We start from the raw sequence: 18608 nt of genomic DNA on the forward strand, positions 1-18608 counted from the left end.
CTCCATCGGAGCTCCAATAAACCTGAACTTGCCATCAACGAGAGAGTCCCCTCTTTATCCCACAGGCTGAAGTTCTGCAAGACCGCGTCCTCTGAAGGCAGCGCTGCCACTGCGGTGTGGGACGCTAGCCTTAGGCGCTGTGCCCAACTCAAGTGTTGGGAGAGTGCCCCAACTAGCTGAAGGCAGGCTGGCCAGCTAGCCTGGACGTTTTATATTGGCCAGACGACTTCAATGGCAGACACAGGAGCCGACGTCACCATCATCCCTACAGCAAAGTTGCCCCACAGCTGGGAGTTGGTGCCCCCCTGTAGCACAGTCTCCGGCATCGGTGGAGCTGTCAACACTCTCCACAGCAGACACTGGGTGAGCATAAAGGGGCCTGAGGGACAGATAGCAACTGTGAGCTTGTTTGTCACCGCCTGTGACATCACTTTGTTGGGCAGGGACGTCCTGTCCCAATGGGGGGGCCGATTTGACATCCCAAATGCCACCTGGGATTTTTAGGTTGGGCCCCTGTGGAGCACACCACCCCACTTCTCACCTGTAAGTCCAACAATCCGGTGTGGGTGGAACAGTGGCCCCTCCCTAAAGACAAACGGAATGCGCTCAATGAGCTAGTAGAGGAGCAGTTGTGCCTGGGGCACATAGTTCTATCTGATACCCCCTTGAATACCCCAATTTTTGTTATTAAAAAAACCTGGTAAAGATAAGTGGAGCTTGCTCCAAGATCTACACAGAGTCAACAAAGTAATTGAAGATATGGGCCCCCTACAACCCAGTCTCCCCTCACCCTCTATGCTCCCGAGAGATTGGCAGCTCGCGCTCCTCAACATCAAGGACTGCTTTTTTAACATCCTGTTGCACCCTGGAGATGCTCCCAGGTTCACATTTTCTGTACCATCCATCAACAGAAAGGAGCCATACAAGCCACTGGGTCACTTTGCCTACAGGGAATAAAAAACAGCCACGTGCTCTGCCAAACATTCATGGCACAGGTACTATCTTCTATCTGAAAGCTCTTTCCCGAAGCTGTGATTTTACATATAGTTGGCCAATGATGATGAATGGGTGTTCTACTGGATGGCTGCCTACTCAGGTTAGAATGAGGACATTAGTGACTAAGGTTCAGAACAGGATTTGTGGCAGAGGGCAGAAGGTTATTGATCGCAGTTTTGATGTATGTAGTAATGGAGTGAGGAATAGGACTAGGATTGAGGCAGCTAGAACTAATACGCCTCCTAGTTTGTTTGGAATGGATTGGAGAATGGCGTAGGCAAATAGGAAATATCATTTGGGTTTGATGTGAGGGGGACTGACTAGTGTGTTAGCTGGTGTAAAGTTTTCTGGGTCACCTTAAGAAGTTGAGGGAGAACAGGGCTAGTGAGACGAGTAGGGAAAGTATTAGTACGAATCCTAGAATATCTTTATTGGTGTAGTATGAGTGGAAGGGGATTTTGTCACAGTCTGAGGGAATGCCTAGTGGGTTATTTGAACCTGTTTCATGGAAGAAGGTGAGATGGACAAGTGTGAGGCCTATGATGACAAATAGGAGGAGGAAGTGAAGGGCGAATGTTGCTGTTCGTTTTGGGTTTGTCCTGTTCTCCCCCCATTGTCATGTTAAAGGGTCCTGCCCTGATTCAGTTAAATGTCAATGTCCAAACCCCTCCCCAGTTTCCTTGGTTGCGGTATGTATCCTTTTAGTTCTCCACCCCCGGTTGCCTGCCTGTCACTCGGCACCCCTGCCTCTTTTTCCAGAAACTTCTGGCCAGGGTGTCGGGTGATTGGCTCAGGGACCGGGGTCCCTCCCTTAGTTATGTATGATTGGTTTTGTCATTATGTCAATCTTCAATGTATCCTTCCCTTCTCGCTCCTGATTTGTTACCACCCTCCCCTCCCACTTTCCTTATAACCCGAATTTTTCCCCTTCTTCGGGGCTCTCAGCCTTGGGATTCATTGGGGGTGTTTGGTCCCTCTGGGGCCTAATAAACCCGATTGTGACAAGAGACTGAGAGATGCCTCTTCTTTCTCCTGTGGGTTGGAGTTTCAGCGGCCAACGTCCACAAGGCAGCTCATTGCCTTAGGCGCGGTACCTGACCATGAGTTGGGGAAGTGCCCCATCGGCTGGAGACGGGCTGGTCACCTAGCCTGGGCGTGCTCTACCGGCCACACCGCTCCATTTATTCTTTGAACAGTACACTTATAAAGATTTTTGTGGCCGTGTCTTTTATGAGCTCTACAGTTATTTCAATTGCAACAGTTATTGTTTCAATGTTAATTAAGCAAAATGGTTTGATCCTTGTACGCGTGTTTTAGCCCCTGATAATGGTTTCCCCCAAGTTGTTTACCCCTAAGTTACGTGAGTAGCTTAGAGAGAGTTGGAGTTTGCTGTTTGTGCTGTGAAGGAGTTAGTGCTATGAGGAGCTGCCTATGAGAAATCACCGAGAAGGCATGGAACTTTTGCAATATGATGGCAACATGTACCTAGGTATACAGGTGTTGTGTGCATTACTACATACATGTGTGTTAAATTACCCCCTCTCAGGTATGACTAAGTTTGTGTAAATCCCTGTGTTTGTGAGTGTGTACGGGCTCTACAAGTGTAAATACAGCCCTGTGTAAGATATGTGTGTTGACGGCATTAAACATACCAGCGTGCACAGATTTATATACTTGTGTTAATGTACACGAGTTCTACATATGAGGAAATCTCTTGTTTGTGGGCATGTGTGCATTGGTAGAGACTATATCAAAGTGAGTGTCTCTTTGGAAGATGTGTGCTAGAGTGTGCACGGCTCCGTGGGAGCTCATGGCTGAACTGCCACCCCGTGCCTGCCGGTGGCTGAGGCAGGGAGCGGCCACTCGTGATGTATGCTGAGGGGAAAGGGGGTCACTCCCTCCTCCTGTGACTGAGGCGCGGTGTCAGTATATCTCTTAACATGAAATTCACGCATAGAGAACTAAGAGTCTTATTTGTGTGCAGAGTGGGGCAGCTGGAGGCAGGAGTGGCCGGCGGCGGGAGTGGCTGCAGAGCAGGCTATGATTGGCACCCAACATGTGGCAGCTTCGGCCGATTCTTCCACCACCAGCACCGTGTGTGACGCCGCTTTCGAGGATGTCGCTGCGCAAGAGGAAGCTGCCCAACGGTGCCGCAGAGCAGGCTACACAAGGTGACTCCTTTTAAGGAATCATATAGGACTTTGGTCTCAAGAAGAGTGCCTCTGGTCTTTTACTTTTGTCCTTGTAAAGGATGCAAGGGGCCAAGGATCCAAAGCTAGCTGGATCAGACCCGAACAGCCTGGAGAAATCAGCCTTTACATAGAACAGTGTCTTAGCTGTGTGCAGAGTGGCCAGCAGCGGGAGCGGCTCCATGCCATGGAGTGCAATGCAGCAGTGCAGGAGGGGCTGCAGGGCAGCAATGCCCACTTCATGACCTCCATGAGCCGCGTCATAGAACAGTATAGTCATCCCTTCAAAGATGACATACTGGTTTTCCATAGATACTCTACTCTCACCTATGATACACCAGACAGACCAAAGCAATGGGAGCGAGTGTCAAAAAAGGATGCTAAAACATAGAAGAAAATATTTAAGCATGATAGACAGTGGCATTATCAGTAATCAAGTTATAACAGCAGCCAGCTCAGCTCCATGAACCAGTCTCTGGGCTGACTGACAGAAGCTAACAGCCAGTGGGAGCTCTCCTAGGATGCAGGAATCTTATTGGTTCAGAGTCTAGGGGCACATAGATAGACCAATGATCTGTCTCAACCCCGGAGTTTTGAATGGGCTAAAAAAGGTGCCGGAGACAATGAACAAGGCTGCTTGTCTGAGGCAACGTGTGAATCTGTCTTATGTCTCAAGCGTAGGAACTCCACCCGACAACAGATGAAGTCAAAGGAATACAGAAACACCAAAGCAACAGCAGTGATTTGTTTCTTTTTTTTTAAATCTGATGACTTGCATGTGTTTGAGCAATTGAACATTGGTGTATACGTTTACATGAAATTCACACATACAGAACGAAGAGTCTTATTTGTGTGCAGAGTGGGGCAGCTGGAAGCAGGAGTGGCCAGCGGCGGAAGCGGCTCCACACCATGGAGTGCAATGCAGCAGTGCTGAAAAGGCTGTGGCACAGCAATGCCCGCTTTGTGGCCTCCATGACCCGCATCATCGAACAGTATAGTCATCCCTTCAAGGATGACATACTTCTTTCCATGGATTCTTGTTGTATTGCACTAAATTGTAGCATTGTGTGTTCATATGGGTTTTGTTGTAAAGTTGATTATTTTTTAGAAGTTAAGATTTTGGTTCGACCCTCAGTTCCCCCCATGTTCTCCCTCCTAATGGTTTGTTCCTCCCACCTGTAACCTGTCAGTCATTGTAACCATCCCCTTTCATTTCGAGAGTCTTCTATGTCAATCATCCCTCACCTAGCATATGATTTGTCCCCCGAGCCTTTTCCCTCCCCGGGCCCTTTCTATTGATTCAGTTGTGTCCCTCGCTCCCCCCCGGGGCTTGCTTATTGGTCCCTTGTATCTCTTTCCGTTACACCCTCTCCTTTATAAGTGCCTCCCTAGTGGTTTTTACCTGACACCATGTCATGGTTTGACACTGGCACAATGCCAGTGCCCCCATGAGAATACCCTCTCCCTGATTTCTGCTGTGAGATGTGACCAGGAATAAGCAAAGCAGGCTCCCACTTAGGGAAAAAAAAATGTATTAACTAAACTACAAGGGAAAGGAAAAAAAAAAAAGAGACTTACAAGGAAAACGAAAACTTTACAAATACATCTCCTCCTCCTCCCCACCAAATTCCCAATACAATACATCCCTCAAATCATTGACTCTCGGTCTGGCACCACCCTTCAGAATACTCAATCCTCAGTTCATCAAGAGGAGAAGGAGTCCTTCTTGTGCCAATGGTGACCTCTTCCTTTCGTGTCCAGTGCTCTCACCACTGAACATGGAACAGAGCTGCTTGTAGGGTCAACTTTTAAGGATGCTTCGTCCCACTCCAAAAAAGGCACAGTCTCAACTTTGGGACATCTGTCCCCCCCATATTTTTCACCCTCTGGGGCCAAGGGGTACCCACACCGAACCCTCTTGGTCCTGAGGCATTGCCTCCCCCTAGAATGCAGTCCCTGTATCACAAGGAAACATGGCTCTGTCAAAAAGAGTCCAGCATAAGCTAACTCCATCATCTCTTCCACCTGAGTTCTTCTCTATTTCTCTCGTCACCCATTTCCTCTTATCTCCTCTACATCTCTCTTCTCATTCAGCTCCAGGAGGATTAGCATTTATAAGGTTTCAGTCATCCAAGAAAAGGGTTAAAAATCTGAGGCAGGGGAGCTCTGAACCTTTCCCTGACCAGAACCCAAGAGAGCCTCCCAGGGGAGACCCCTGCTTTAACCCTGTGTTCTCAGAGGCAGATCCAATGTCCCAAGGGCCACATTAGGTGCCAATATTAAAATCTGAACATCCATTGGCCTGACCACGGCATCCCAGAAAACACATTTCCTGTCAAACCACCACACACCGTTACTGGCCCTGACTGGGCTAATAAAGCGCCTTGGCACCCATACGTGTGTCCACTCCTTCCTTCCTTCGCCTCACTGCTTCGCAGTCGTGCTCTCGCCTGCGTCACCACGCCACAGACGGAGCCACTACTCAGGGTTCTCGCCGAGAATCTGGGAGTGGCAGGATTCGTAGTCTCCACTGGTCACACCGGGAGCGGCTAGCTGGCACCCATCAGCTCCAGCGGCCGTGGGACGACGTCGCTGTTGAGGCGGTCACAACATAAAGCAGAGACCACAAGCAGTCTCAGTTGGCAACACTTTATTATTGAACATGGCTGACTTTTACACACTTTCCAATTGTTTATGCTTCTTCTATCTTTACTATTGGCCACAATAAATCAACATAATACTATTGGTGAGAAGTTATAGTGACAGTTAACTAACTTTCTAAAAATGCTTTGTCCAGCTGCAAAGTTCTTTTATCTTTCTTCTCTCAGTCTCCTTGGTTACAGCCTTGGAGAGAGCTTCTTCTCAGTTTCTTCTTACTTCTCAGTTTCTTCTCGCTCCTTTAGCTAACAGGCCTGCTCTTAGCCCCTTCCACAGTACGAGACTGCACTAAATAGTTTATCTAGTTGTTTTTGCCCTGGTTGTTTGGTAATTTGCATTGATCACATGGCTCATCTCATTCTTCTCATCCTGTAAGCCCCAGGGGTAATGGTTTGTCCCAAGTATACTACTCCCCTTGCCCCTTCTTCACTTGTATCCCATTGGCTGTGGCCCCCTTCCTCCATCTGCCTTGCCCTGAGCTTAAAATCTCCTGTGAGGAGACTCCCAAGCCACTCTTTTTTCCCCGGGACATTGCTTGGAACCCGAGGTGACTCCTATCAAGAAATCAAATAGGACTTTGGTCCCAAGAAGAGCGTCTCCAGTCTTTTACTTTTGTCCTTGTAAAGGGTGCAAGGGGCCAAGGGTCCAGAGCTATCTGGGTTGGATCTGAACAGCCCTTAGAGAGATCAGCCTTTACATAGAACTTGCAAGGTCACACGCCTTTTGTAAGATGTGTTTTTGAAGGTCGCGTGTTTTCTCATGTGCGAAGTACATTCTAAGGTCACGTGGTTTTCATATAAAAGGTATTTTTGAAGTCACGTGCTTTTTCATGTAGCAAGTACCTTTTGCAGTCCATGCTCCTACTCGGTGCTTTACACCGGCCCAGCGAACTTGAGATGCCACTGACCGGAGTTTTATATATGCCTATCAGGGCATGAAAGAGCTCCATTATGAGCTCAGCATAGTCAGGGAGCCGGAATTATTAGGAAGCACAGAGATGTCACGCAGTGCCTGTGTGTCTTCAAGGAGATTGCAAGAAAAAAGGGAACTTGTTCTAAGGAGTCTTTGTTTCCCCAAAAAGATCAGGGACACCGGCGTGGACAAAGGAGAGGAACGTACTTGAGGTCCCAATAATCCCGGGCATTCCCACCTATGCAGCCAGTCTGGCCACCTTCGCCTGTATCCTCGCATCCATCCAGGTGACCCCAGGCTGGATCGTCCCCCAGCCCAAACAAAACGTCTGGGTCACCTTGGCAAGGTCCCTCCAGCAGAGTGAGGAAACGAGGAAGGAACTCCTCAAAGAAGTGGCTGCCACCAATGCCAACCCAGCATGCAGGGATGCCATTCTCAGCCTGCCGCTGGACCCTCCTCCCACCCTGCAGCGCATGCTGGAAATCTGTGCTCGTAAGGTCACCATCGCATCCGGAGACCTCGACCCCAGGGCCAGACCATTGCCTCAACGCGTTGCCGCCGCTGACTCCCTGGAAGTTTCACCAATAAACCCCTCTCCTCCACCGGACCACCTCCCACCTTCCATCATGCCCGGACCACGCAGGAGGACAGCCTCTACTTCCCCATGCCACCTATGTGGGAAGTTGTGGCACTGGATGCCCGATTGTCCCTTAAAGAGACAATTTTATGAGTTCAAAAAGGGACAGGGACTTCAGGGGAACCCCCTGTCAAAAAACTAAGATCGAAGCGCAGCCCCCCCCCGCATGAGGACACAAAGGAGGCGGGTTTGATACCATCTGGCGGGGAGGGGAAAAAGGGAGAACCGCCTGTTGTCACCGCTAAATGCAACTCTCTCTCACCGGACTTGTCATGTTTATTATGTGTTGTGGTTCGTGTTTGGTTCGTTCCGTTTTCCCCCCCTCCCAGTTTGATAAGTTGGTCTGGCTTAATCCCCAGTTTATGTCAGTCACTGTTTTCCCCTCCTTGTTTTCCCTCATTATCCCTTATTTGTCTTTGAATCCCCTCCCCAGGTCTTCTGTCAGTCACCGGCGCCCCACCCTAGGTTCTAGAACTTTCCAGCTTGGGTGTCGAGTGATTGGCTGGAAGGCCTGGGCCCCACCCTCGATCTATCCCCATTGGTCCACACCACCCATCAGTTTTCAATGTATCAGACCTTTCGTTCTATGATTGGTTTCTTATGTACCCACCCCTTCCCTTTAAAACCCGGTCCCCAGAGGGGCTCGGGGCTTCTCCTCTGCTCGCCACCTTTGGGCGGACCTCCTACTTTCCCTACCCCGGAATAAATCCAAGTTGTTCTACCCAGCGGAGGAGAGCCGTCTCTTTCTTCGACCCTGCGGTGCGGCTGCACTTCTATCGGTGGCTCTCTCTCACCCGACCCACGGTCGGCACATGCCTCCGGCTTAGTGCTGGGGGAGTGCCGGAACGACTGAGGCAGTGGCTGGACTTTTCGCTCACCTTCAGCCGGGTTTCTCTCAGGAACAGCCACAGCAGCAATTATGCCTCCAACCTGTGCCAATTCTAACCACTGTCTCCAAAAACGAACCTTACAGGTTGCAGGTGACAGAGCCACTACACCTAAAAGACTCTGAATTCCATCTGGCAACCGTGTGCCCAGAGTGCCCAGGTAACTGGGGACGGATCGGATGTAAGTATGTGGTTGTCGGAGACACAAAGTTCACACCACTCAAACTCAACATGGTTCCGGGTCTCTTGACATCGGACCCGGGATGGCTTTCGGTGGGGCTGTACTGTGTCCGTCTTCCCCTCTTCTTGCCCAAGACTCAAGTCATCACTCAGGCCATTCCAGGGCCTGAGCTAACCTGGGTCCCAGGCCCGCCTGCCACAGGACAGTCATCCTTCGGTGGCCTGGGCTCAGGTCCTTGGGCGGGACAAACCTCGAATAACGTGCCAGCTTTCGGTGGGGGGAGACCAGAAATTGCTTAAAGGTCTTTTGGACACAGGGGCAGATGTGATGATCATTCCTTCCCGGGAATGGCCGTCACATTGGGAATTGCAGGATGTGGCTGGTCACATCCGTGGTGTCGCAGGTTTGCAATTGGCCAAACAATCCAGGAGCATCGTGCAAATTAAGGGGCCAGATGGGCAATTGGCATCAATATGCTCATTCATTTTAGACTATACGGAACCCCTGTGGGGAAGGGACCTCCTTGCCCAATGGGGAGCCCAAATTAACCTTCCAGCGGCTCCTCAGGTTTCTTGGGCAGTGGTCACTGAACAGCGCCTTACCTGGAAACTGAATTGGAAATCAGATCAACCAGTACAGGTAATGCAGTGGCCGCTCAACAAACAGAAATTGAAGGTGCTCAACGAGCTCATCAAGGAGCAGCTTCTTAAAGGCAATCTGGTGGAGACCATGTCAGAATGGAACTCCCCAGTGTTTGTCATCAAGAAACCAAACAAAGATAAGTGGCGACTCCTTCACGACCTCCGACAAATTAATAACATTATTCAAGATATGGGTCCCCTTCAACCAGGGATGCCATCCCCGACGATGCTCCCCCGAGATAGGAATTTGGCAGTTATTGATATAAAAGACTGTTTCTTCCAAATTCCCCTTCACCCGGATGATGCCCCATGTTTCGCCTTCACAGTTCCTGCCATCAACCATGGAGCCCCAAGGAAGTGCTACCATTGGTGTGTTCTTCCACAGGGGATGAAGAACAGCCCTGTGATCTGCCAATGGTATGTCGCTTCCTTGCTGTCCCCAGTACATACAGCTGCAGGAGACGCCATCATCTACCACTACATGGATGACATCCTCGTTTGTGCTCCGACTGACGACATGCTTACCCACACGCTTGACTTGACAATCAATGCATTGATTGCTGCAGGGTTCAAGCTCCAGCAGGATAAGATTCAACAGATGCCACCCTGGAAGTACCTGGGTTTGGAGATTACCAGACTGTGGTGTCGTGTTTGGTTTCTCCCAGTTCTCCCCATTTGCTTGCCAGTGGTTCGGTCTGGAAATCCCCTATCCCCACTCGTTGACTGTCAATCCCCTAGCCCTTCCCCCGTTGCCATAGCTTCGTCGATGTATCTAAGTTTTCTCCACCCTAAACTCCCTGACAGTCGCCTGACTACCCTTCCCCTTGTTCTAGAATTTTCCCCCTGAGGGGCTGGGTGATTGGTCAGGGGACAGAGGCTCCTCCTTTGATCCTGCTCCATTTGTTAGATGTATCTGTCAGCCAAGCCTGTACCCTCCCTTACTGTGTTTTAATTGGTTGTTTTGTGTTGCCACCCATACCCACCCCCTGTCTTTATAAACTCGTGTCATCCACATTTTCCTTGGCTCCGAAGCTTCCCCCGCCCCTCCCCAGTTTTACTAGTTTCTGGTGAATAAACCAGCCGAGTTCTCTACCACCTTCGGAGTCCTCCCTTCTTTCCTTCATGCATCTCGTGATTGTGTCCGTGAGGCGGTCAAGGACCCACCGAGGCGCGGACTGGACTTCGAGTCTGGCAAGCGCCCCTCCACTGCGGGCTGGGCTGGTGAGCTCGCCAGGCACACTTTTTACATCTAGCAGCCAGCACAACCGCACCAGACGAACTATTGTTCCACAAAAATTGGCTTTAAAAACTAATATTAAGAACTTGGCGGATGTCCACCAGCTGTGTGGGTCTTTGAATTGGGTAAGGCCTTGGCTAGGAATTCCAACCGATGACCTAGCCCCCCTTTTCAATTTACCCCCTGGTACAGAGACGAATACTCAGACTTTTGTTGCATTGTGTGTTGTTAAGTTATTGGGTTGGTTTGTTCCTTTTCCCCCTATGTCTGAAAATGGTTCTGCCCCAGTTCACCTTTCCCGCCTTTGGAGCTGTCTGTCTCCCTGGCTCCACCCCAGTTGTCATTGTATCCCTTAAATCCCCTCCTCGGTTTCCCTAGAAACCAATGTATCCTTTCCTTAACCCCTCCCTGGTGCCCTGCCAGTCACCCTCCATTCCCACCTTTATTTCTAGAAGTTTCCAGATGGAGAGTTGGATGATTGGTCCAGGGACCGGGGCCCCTCCTCAGAATTGTCCCCATTGGTGTTTTCCCCATGTCAGTCCTTTGGATCCCACTCCCCACTGTATCTTTATTGGTTCAGGGACTGGTACCTCCCTTACATCCTCCTCCATTTAAAAACTGCTGTAGTCCCTCCCTCCGGGTCTCCTCCTGCTGGTCCCCCTGGGATTCATTAAAGCCTGCATTAAGCCACAGTTGGAGTCTGCCCTTTTCTTTCCGCTGGCCGCAGCTTTTACCAGATTCCGTCCTGCACAAGGCGTGCCTACAGTCGCAAGCTGGGCATTGCCTTAGGCGCTATCCCGAAGCTAGCTCTTGGGAGAAGTGCCCCCTCGTGCTGCTAGCAGTGCTGGAAGCTAGCCAGACGCTGACAATTCAGCCGCACTGCTGCAGACTTTGAGTATAACAACCAAGTTCAGTTTACTTCCGTTTAGACCATTGGTTCTTTTCCTTTTTCTTTTTAGACAAAAAAGGGGGAGATGTTGTATTGTGTTGGTTTGTTCCATTCCCCCTCTAAGTTAAAATGGTTCTGCCCTGGTTCTCCCTCCCCTCCCAGTTACTGCCTGTCACCCCCGTTGTTATAGCAACCATTGTATCTTTTTATACTCCACCCCAGTTTCCCTGGTTAACAAATGCATCCTCTTCCCTTAACCCCACTCTGGTGCCCTGCCAGTCACTCCCTGCCTCCACCTTTTTCTCCAGAAACTTCTATCCAGGGCTCAGAGTAATTGGATCAGGGGCCAGGGACCCTCCCCCAAGTTATTTTATTTGTCTTTTCTGTATGTCAATTCCATGTTCCCCACTCCCCCCGGATTCCTATTTGCTCCCAACCTGGTTCCACCCCTGCCGCCCACACCCTTTATAACCTCATGTAATCCCTCCCCCCTTCCCTTTGGTTGCTGGCCTCCCTAGGATCTCCAATAAACCTGGACTTTGCCCCAACCGGAGAGTGCTCTCTTCTTTCCTTGCTGACTGCAGCCACTTATCGGCCTTGTCCTGCACCTGGCAGCGCCTGCAGCTATAACGCTGGGCGTTTGCCTGAGGCGCTGACCGAAGCACGGCTATCAGGTTAAGTGACCCCCTGTGCTGCTAGCTGTGCTGGCGAGCTAGCTGGGACATCTTTCACTGGCTGGACAGCTGCAGCGATGTTACGGGCAGACAGAACCCCTCCCCTTTACCGTTACTTAGTCCTCCATTTCGTTGACCGTTAACCCCCGTTATATATAACACCGTGGAACCGTTAATAAAACGCCATTTACTGTCCACCACGTTGGTGTATGCGAGTACTTGGACCAAGTGGCAAAGGGGGTTGCCGCCGTGCTGTTCCCGATCCAGGCCGTCACGCCTCAAGCGGAGGCAACAGGACTGCGAAAAAGGCAGCCAACTGGCTGGACAAGCTGTTCAATCAATGGGGAATTCCTGACTGGGCCTCCTCTGTTTTAAGAGGCCTGCTATGAGTCATCATCATCATAGGAATTGTTGTAACTGCTACATTGTGCCTCAAGAAAGCCGTTTTAAGATGGTTGGAGAGGACTTTTTAATTAACAGAAAAGGGGGAGATGTGGGAGGAGGGGACACAGAGGATGGGGTTGGGACACCATGGGACGATTCAATCAATCATCTGTAACACACTCCCTTTCTTCCAGAAAGCTCCCTGCTCCCCACTTTTTCATTGGATCTCACCCTAAGAACACCCTCCCCTCATTTCCCTATTGGTGTACCTCCAATCACCCCACCTTGAGCCCTCCTCTTTACCCTCTCCTTATGGTTGAAGTGTACCCCGATCCTGCCTACCCTTTCCCCCTTAAAAACCCTGGTCCCCGTCCAGGATCGGGGCTCGGCACCCCGACTCTGGTACCCTTCAGCTGAGGCTGTACCCCGCTTTCCTTCCCTCCCTGCACCCTAGGACTTCCCGGCATTAAAGCCTGTTGGAACAGCACCGGAGCCTCTGAGTCCTCCTTCTACCTGGCCACGCCATGTTTAGTCGTCCGGGACTGTGCATGCGCACATTAGCAGCAGAGACGCTCCGCGGTGGGACGCGTCAAGGAGAAGGTCTGCCCGCACCCACCCAGAATTGGGGCTCCCGGCAGCAGCTTGGACCCTGAAAACCCACACTGTGGCATTAGCATTAATCAAGTTATAACAGCAGCCAGCTCAGCTCCATGAACCAGCCTCTGGCTGACTGACAGAAGCTAACAGCCAGTGGGAGCTCTCCTAGGATGCAGGAATCTTAGTGGTTGAGAATCTGGAGGCACATGGATAGACCAATGATCTGTCTCAACCCAGGAGTTTTGAATGGGCTAAAAAAGGTGCCGGAGACAATGAACGAGGCTGCTTGTCTGAGGCAACATGTGTGAATCTGTCTTATGTCTCAAGCGTAGGAACTCCACCCGACAACAGATGAAGTCAAAGGAATACAGAAACACCAAAGCAACAGCAGGGATTTCTGATGACTTGCATGTGTTTGAGCAATTGAACATTGGTGTATACGTTTACGTGAAATTCACACATACAAAACGAAGAGTCTTATTTGTGTGCAGAGTGGGGCAGCTGGAGGCAGGAGTGGCCAGCAGCGGAAGCGGCTCCACACCATGGAGTGCAATGCAGCAGTGCTGGAAAGGCTGTGGCGCAGCAATGCCCGCTTTGTGGCCTCCATGACCCGCATCATCGAACAGTATAGTCATCCCTTCAAGGATGACATACTTGTTTCCATGGATACTTGTTATATTACACTAAATAGTTTATCTAGATGTTGGTTTTGCCCTGGGTGTTTGGTAATTTGCAGTGATCACATGGTTCATCCCATTCTTCTCACCCTATAAGCCCCAGGGGTAATGGTTTGTCCCAGGTTTTCTCCTCCCCTTGCCCCTTCCTCACTTGTATTCATCCCATTGTCCAGCTCCTGTGGCTGCAGAGCAGGCTACAGGTAGCACACAGCTGGTTTCCTACTTGAAAAGCAGCCCTGCCTTTTCATGGGCAGTTACACTCCAGACCAAGGAATTTTTCTCCAGGGGCGTAAAACCATCAACACACAGAGGAGAGAACCATTCCCAGACCCAAATATCCATCACATGACAGAATTGCTACAGCCCCACTGTGTCTCACAGTCTCTGTGCAAAACTGTCAAAGAGATTCCCTTTTGTCTCTACCAGGAGATAAAAAGGCAGCAAACTGGGCTAAAGGGATGGACAAGCTTAGTTTAATTCCAAAGGTAACAAGCATTTTGGATGGCCACCACAGCTGTGACCAGGCAATTCCAACCCACAGTTCCTAAACTCTGCATGGCTTCATCAGGTGCCAAGAGGGAGATAACAGCTTATGAAGTTCCTAAACAAACATCAAAACATATCTGAATGCAAGAACATTTTGTACTATTATATTAAATGAAATCCATGATGGATAGCTAAGTCACAGGAGGCCAGTTGCAAGCCTTTGCTGCTGTCAACTGATTAATTTCAGCGAGAACATCAAAAAAAAGGACACAAGGAAAATGGATGAGATGCTTGCTCCTGTGTCAGAGAAAGCAGTAGGGGATTTTGCCCACATTAGAACTGTAGCCCTGTGCTCAGAGCTGCCCTAACACATTGTAATTGCCATTGTATTGGCTCCACATAATCTTGACAAGTAGTAAAACTCACTTTTCTCTGAAGCAGCAGTTAATAGCAGGAGGCAAAGTCATTTAAGAGAGGCTGGATAACAGTACTGGTCTGCCCTTTCCCACCCCAAAAATGGTGAGATCAAGTTTAATAATCATAACATTTAAAAAAGAAAATCCATGTGTTGCAATTTGGAGCCTCTAAGTTTTTTCTCAGGTGGAAATTATGGATTCTTAGCACTTGAAAGAGAGCAGTTTTAATCTTTAAGAAAATTAACCGAAGATCATTACATGACTTAGCTAAATCCGTATGTCAAGGATTTGTACACAAAGGGCATGGGAGCTGCTCATGACACTTATCTCACTTCCTGAGGATCCTCCAGTGTCATTAATACAAGAAAATGTCAAAAAGACAGAAAGAGGAGTGCAGTCATATGGAACTTCAGGAAGATCAAAGACTTCTCTGACGACTGAAGATAAGGGGAATGATAATTTTGTAATGGAGACCTTGGGTGTGTTGGCTTTGTGGGGGTTTTTTTGCACATGTATTTTCTGATTTGGTTGATTGGTTAGGTTTGTGGCAGGGAATGTTGTGGCAATTTTTGACTTTCTTTCATCTCGGATAGTCTTTGGTGAGGGAGGAGGTAGTGGGTATATCATTGCCAGGAAGGCAAGGAGGGGATTTTCCTGTTCTGCTCTGTACTGGAGCAGTGTCACCTCAAAACCTGGGGGCAGTTTTGGGTGTTAGAATATGAGAATATTAAACCATTAGACAATGCAAAGGCGGGACACGAGGGTGGTGAAGGTCCGTGAAGGGAAGCCATGGGAGGAGTGGCTGAGGACGCTGGGTTTGTTCAGCTGGAGAAGCTTGCGGGGGGGGTTCAGCACAGTTACAAGTTTCTGTGAGGAAAAGGGGGGGCAGGCACTGATCCCTGCTCTGTGGGGACAGGAACAGGACCCCAGGGAACGGCCTGAAGCTGTGGCGGGGGTGGTTTAAATTGGGTATCAGGAAAAGGTTCTTCATCGACTTAGCGGGCACAACGCGTGTGCTGCGAACCACGGCGGGTGTGCCGCGGTGGGCTGAGAGATTCAGTAACAGCGGCAGGCTGCGTGTCCCTTCCATCGGCAGGAACAGGCTGCCACGGCCACGGGCGCAGTCCTGGAGCAGCCGTAGCTCCCTGGGTCGGGGACCTGCAGCAGGCGGCAGCGGCAGGCTGCTCGCTACCGAGGCTGGGTGGGTGCGAGCGGGCTCGGCTGCCTGCGGGCCGGCGGCGGCGGGGCCCGGCAAGCACGGCTGGCTGCAATGGATGACTGCAGTGAATGGTTGCAGTGGCTGGCTGCAATGGATGACTGCAGTGAATGGTTGCAGTGGCTGGCTGCAATGGATGACTGCAGTGAATGGTTGCAGGGGCTGGCTGCAGTGGCTGGCTCCATGGATGGCTGCAGTGGATGGCTGCAGCGCCGCCCGCCCCGTCGGTGACGCAACGGAGCGATCGTGGCGATGACGGGATGGTTTTCGAGAATGATGGAGCAAAGAAGCAGGACCTGGGGGTCGCGGGGGGCTGGAAACAGCGCCGAGCGGATCCTGCAGCCGAGCGACCGCTCCCTCCGACAAAATGTCGCCTCCTGTGCCGCCCTCAGCTGGTTTTATGCGCTGAGGCTCCTCCCAGAGCCCGCCCCCGCGGGCATTTCTGGCGGGCATTGGGGCATTTTGCTCCGCCGGCAAATGGCGGCGTTCACTCCCAATCCGACCATGGAGGCTTCGTCTGCCCTGAGTGATTGCCAGGAGAACTCTTCCTGGGGCTGCAAGCACATGTACAGCTCCTCTTATAATATATATAGAATATATATTATAAGAGGAGCTGTACATGTGAATATAACAAGCATATGTTATATGCTTGTATAACATGTGAATGTTATACAAGAATAGAACATATGCTGAGGCATAAGTGAAAATCAGATTTGTGCCTCTCACACTGGAACAGGCTCCCCAGGGAATGGTCACAGCACCAAGGCTGATGGAGCTCAAGACAATGTGCTCAGGCATGGAATGATTCCATGGTGGGATCCTTGGGCTGCCCTGTGCAGGGCCAGGAGTTGGACTTGATGGTCCTTGTGGGTCTCTTCCAACTCAGGATATTGAGTGATTCTATGATGCCTGGTGCTCTGGATAAACTCCACCAGCTCAGCCAGGTGGAGTTTGAACTCCCATTCCTGAGTGGCATAACACAGAGTATCAGGTAGAAGAGCAGAAACTCACTTCGTGAAGTTAAAAAAAAAAAAAAAAATTAGCCCCAGAGTTGGATTTCTTTCCATGGACATACATGCCCATTGCTTTCAGACACATCTCACCTACTGTGGGTTCTCTGCTGCATTTCTTCAGTCATTGGATTCTCCCAGATGTGAATTCAGGCTGCCTAATACTGAGGGTCCAAAACTCATGTGGATGATGGGGCACAAAACTCTAAATTTGAAAGAGCCTGTGTCCAATTGTGACTTCCTTCTCAGAAACAGGATTTAAACTTTCAGTATTGTAACACAAATTCTAGGGCTTCAGCAGCCTGGGAGTGCCTAGATGACACTGCAGTCTGTCCCTGTTGGTATTGAGATGTATGTTTTCAAAGGCCAGAGAGCTTTTGAGAGATTAATATAGCGGCAACCAATTTCACATACAGAGGTCTGGGACTTCCTTTCACGTATTCCGTAAAACACAGAGCAAATGGAACCTAGAACACCTACCAGCAGAGATTCATAGATCTTGAAGGAGAATTGATCATAGCCCTCTACAAGCATGACCTTCTGTTTAACACAGGCCATAGGATTTCACCTGCTGTGGCGGAGGGAATTATTCTTTCTTTCTCCCTAACTGAACACTATCAAGCCCAATAACTTTGTGGTGGCTGAACCATAGCTTATCATTAAGTAAGGCATCCAGTCCTGGTTTAAACGTTCCATTGCGAATTTACTGCCTTCTTTGCCAAGCTTATAAAGTGCTTAAACACCCTGACTGAATTCATTCTTTTCCATTTGAATTTATTTGACCTAACCTTCCTGCTACCCAATTTTATTATGCTTTAGTGCATTGGACTGAATACTCCTTAATATAATTTTCCTGTTTAAGACTGTTAAACAAACTATCACACTCCAGACACCAGGGACCAAAGTGGGCACTTTCAGTGTAAAAATCTGCTGTATCAACAGTCTGAGGTAGTTCAAAGGTTGTGCTCCATGGCAGGATAAATTGGACTGGGACTACCACAGAGAAATACCCTGTCCCACTGGTACCACCCCTGGTGTTCCTGAGCTCGCTGAGTAAATCAGTTCAGTGAGTTCAGCCATAAGAAATCCAGTACTATAAAAGTGATGGATCAGGATTTTGTTGGCTTGCTGCCTGAACTCTGCAGGTACGAGCCTTACCCACGCTGGGACAGGGAAAGGCAGCTCTGACAGACTGAGTTAGGCTGTGAGGAACTCGCAGTTTGGGGGAACCGTGGTAGATTTGCACCATCTGTGTAGAATGGTCACAAAACACAGAGTAAGGTTAAAGCTGATCTCAGGATCTGAAAATGCAGTCCTGAACTTTAACATATGGCTTCCAAAAAAGCAAATCAAACTAAACCAACCCAACTCAAATCTCCTTGCTTCAACAAGTGATTCCTGAATTAATCTTCAGTGTTGGTCAGGGCCGTCAGCACCATGTGTGGACTTCTGGTAACAAAAGAACATGAGAGAAGTGACAATTTATAAATAGAGTTTGAAAACCAAGATGGATGATCAATCCCACAATGCATCTCTCAGACACTATATCCTGAATAAACACCAAAAAGAGCTGCTGTGTCTGAAGTGAACAAATGCAAGACAGATTAATGAACTGACCTGAATAAAGGCAATCCATTTTTCATATTCTTTTAAAATATTATCTTTTCCCCCTTTCTAAATAAGCGACTGGAATGTTAAATCAGTTAAGTGCATCAATTTGATAAAAACTATGCAAATCTTTAAATATATAAAGGCACCATCTATAACATTGACAGTTCTGATAAAGGGTTTAGTTTTAGTGGAAAATAAAAGTTCCCAGTATGGAATGTAAATGCAAACATTTGTTTTATTTATTTTTTTAAGTATTTTGTATTTTGTACTCTGACAGTTACAAATTGCATGGGTAATTTATTGAAGTTTT

At 49.3% G+C, this 18608-nt stretch overlaps 1 pseudogene; it reads right to left on the reverse strand.

The window, feature by feature from the left end:
- Positions 1–209: 209 nt before the first annotated feature.
- Positions 210–2098, reverse strand: LOC136568951 (cytochrome b-like; annotated as a pseudogene).
- Between the last annotated feature and the right edge of the window lie 16510 nt (positions 2099–18608).

The sequence above is a fragment of the Molothrus aeneus genome, chromosome Z, assembly GCF_037042795.1.
Source record: "Molothrus aeneus isolate 106 chromosome Z, BPBGC_Maene_1.0, whole genome shotgun sequence".
Taxonomy (NCBI): Eukaryota; Metazoa; Chordata; class Aves; order Passeriformes; family Icteridae; genus Molothrus; species Molothrus aeneus.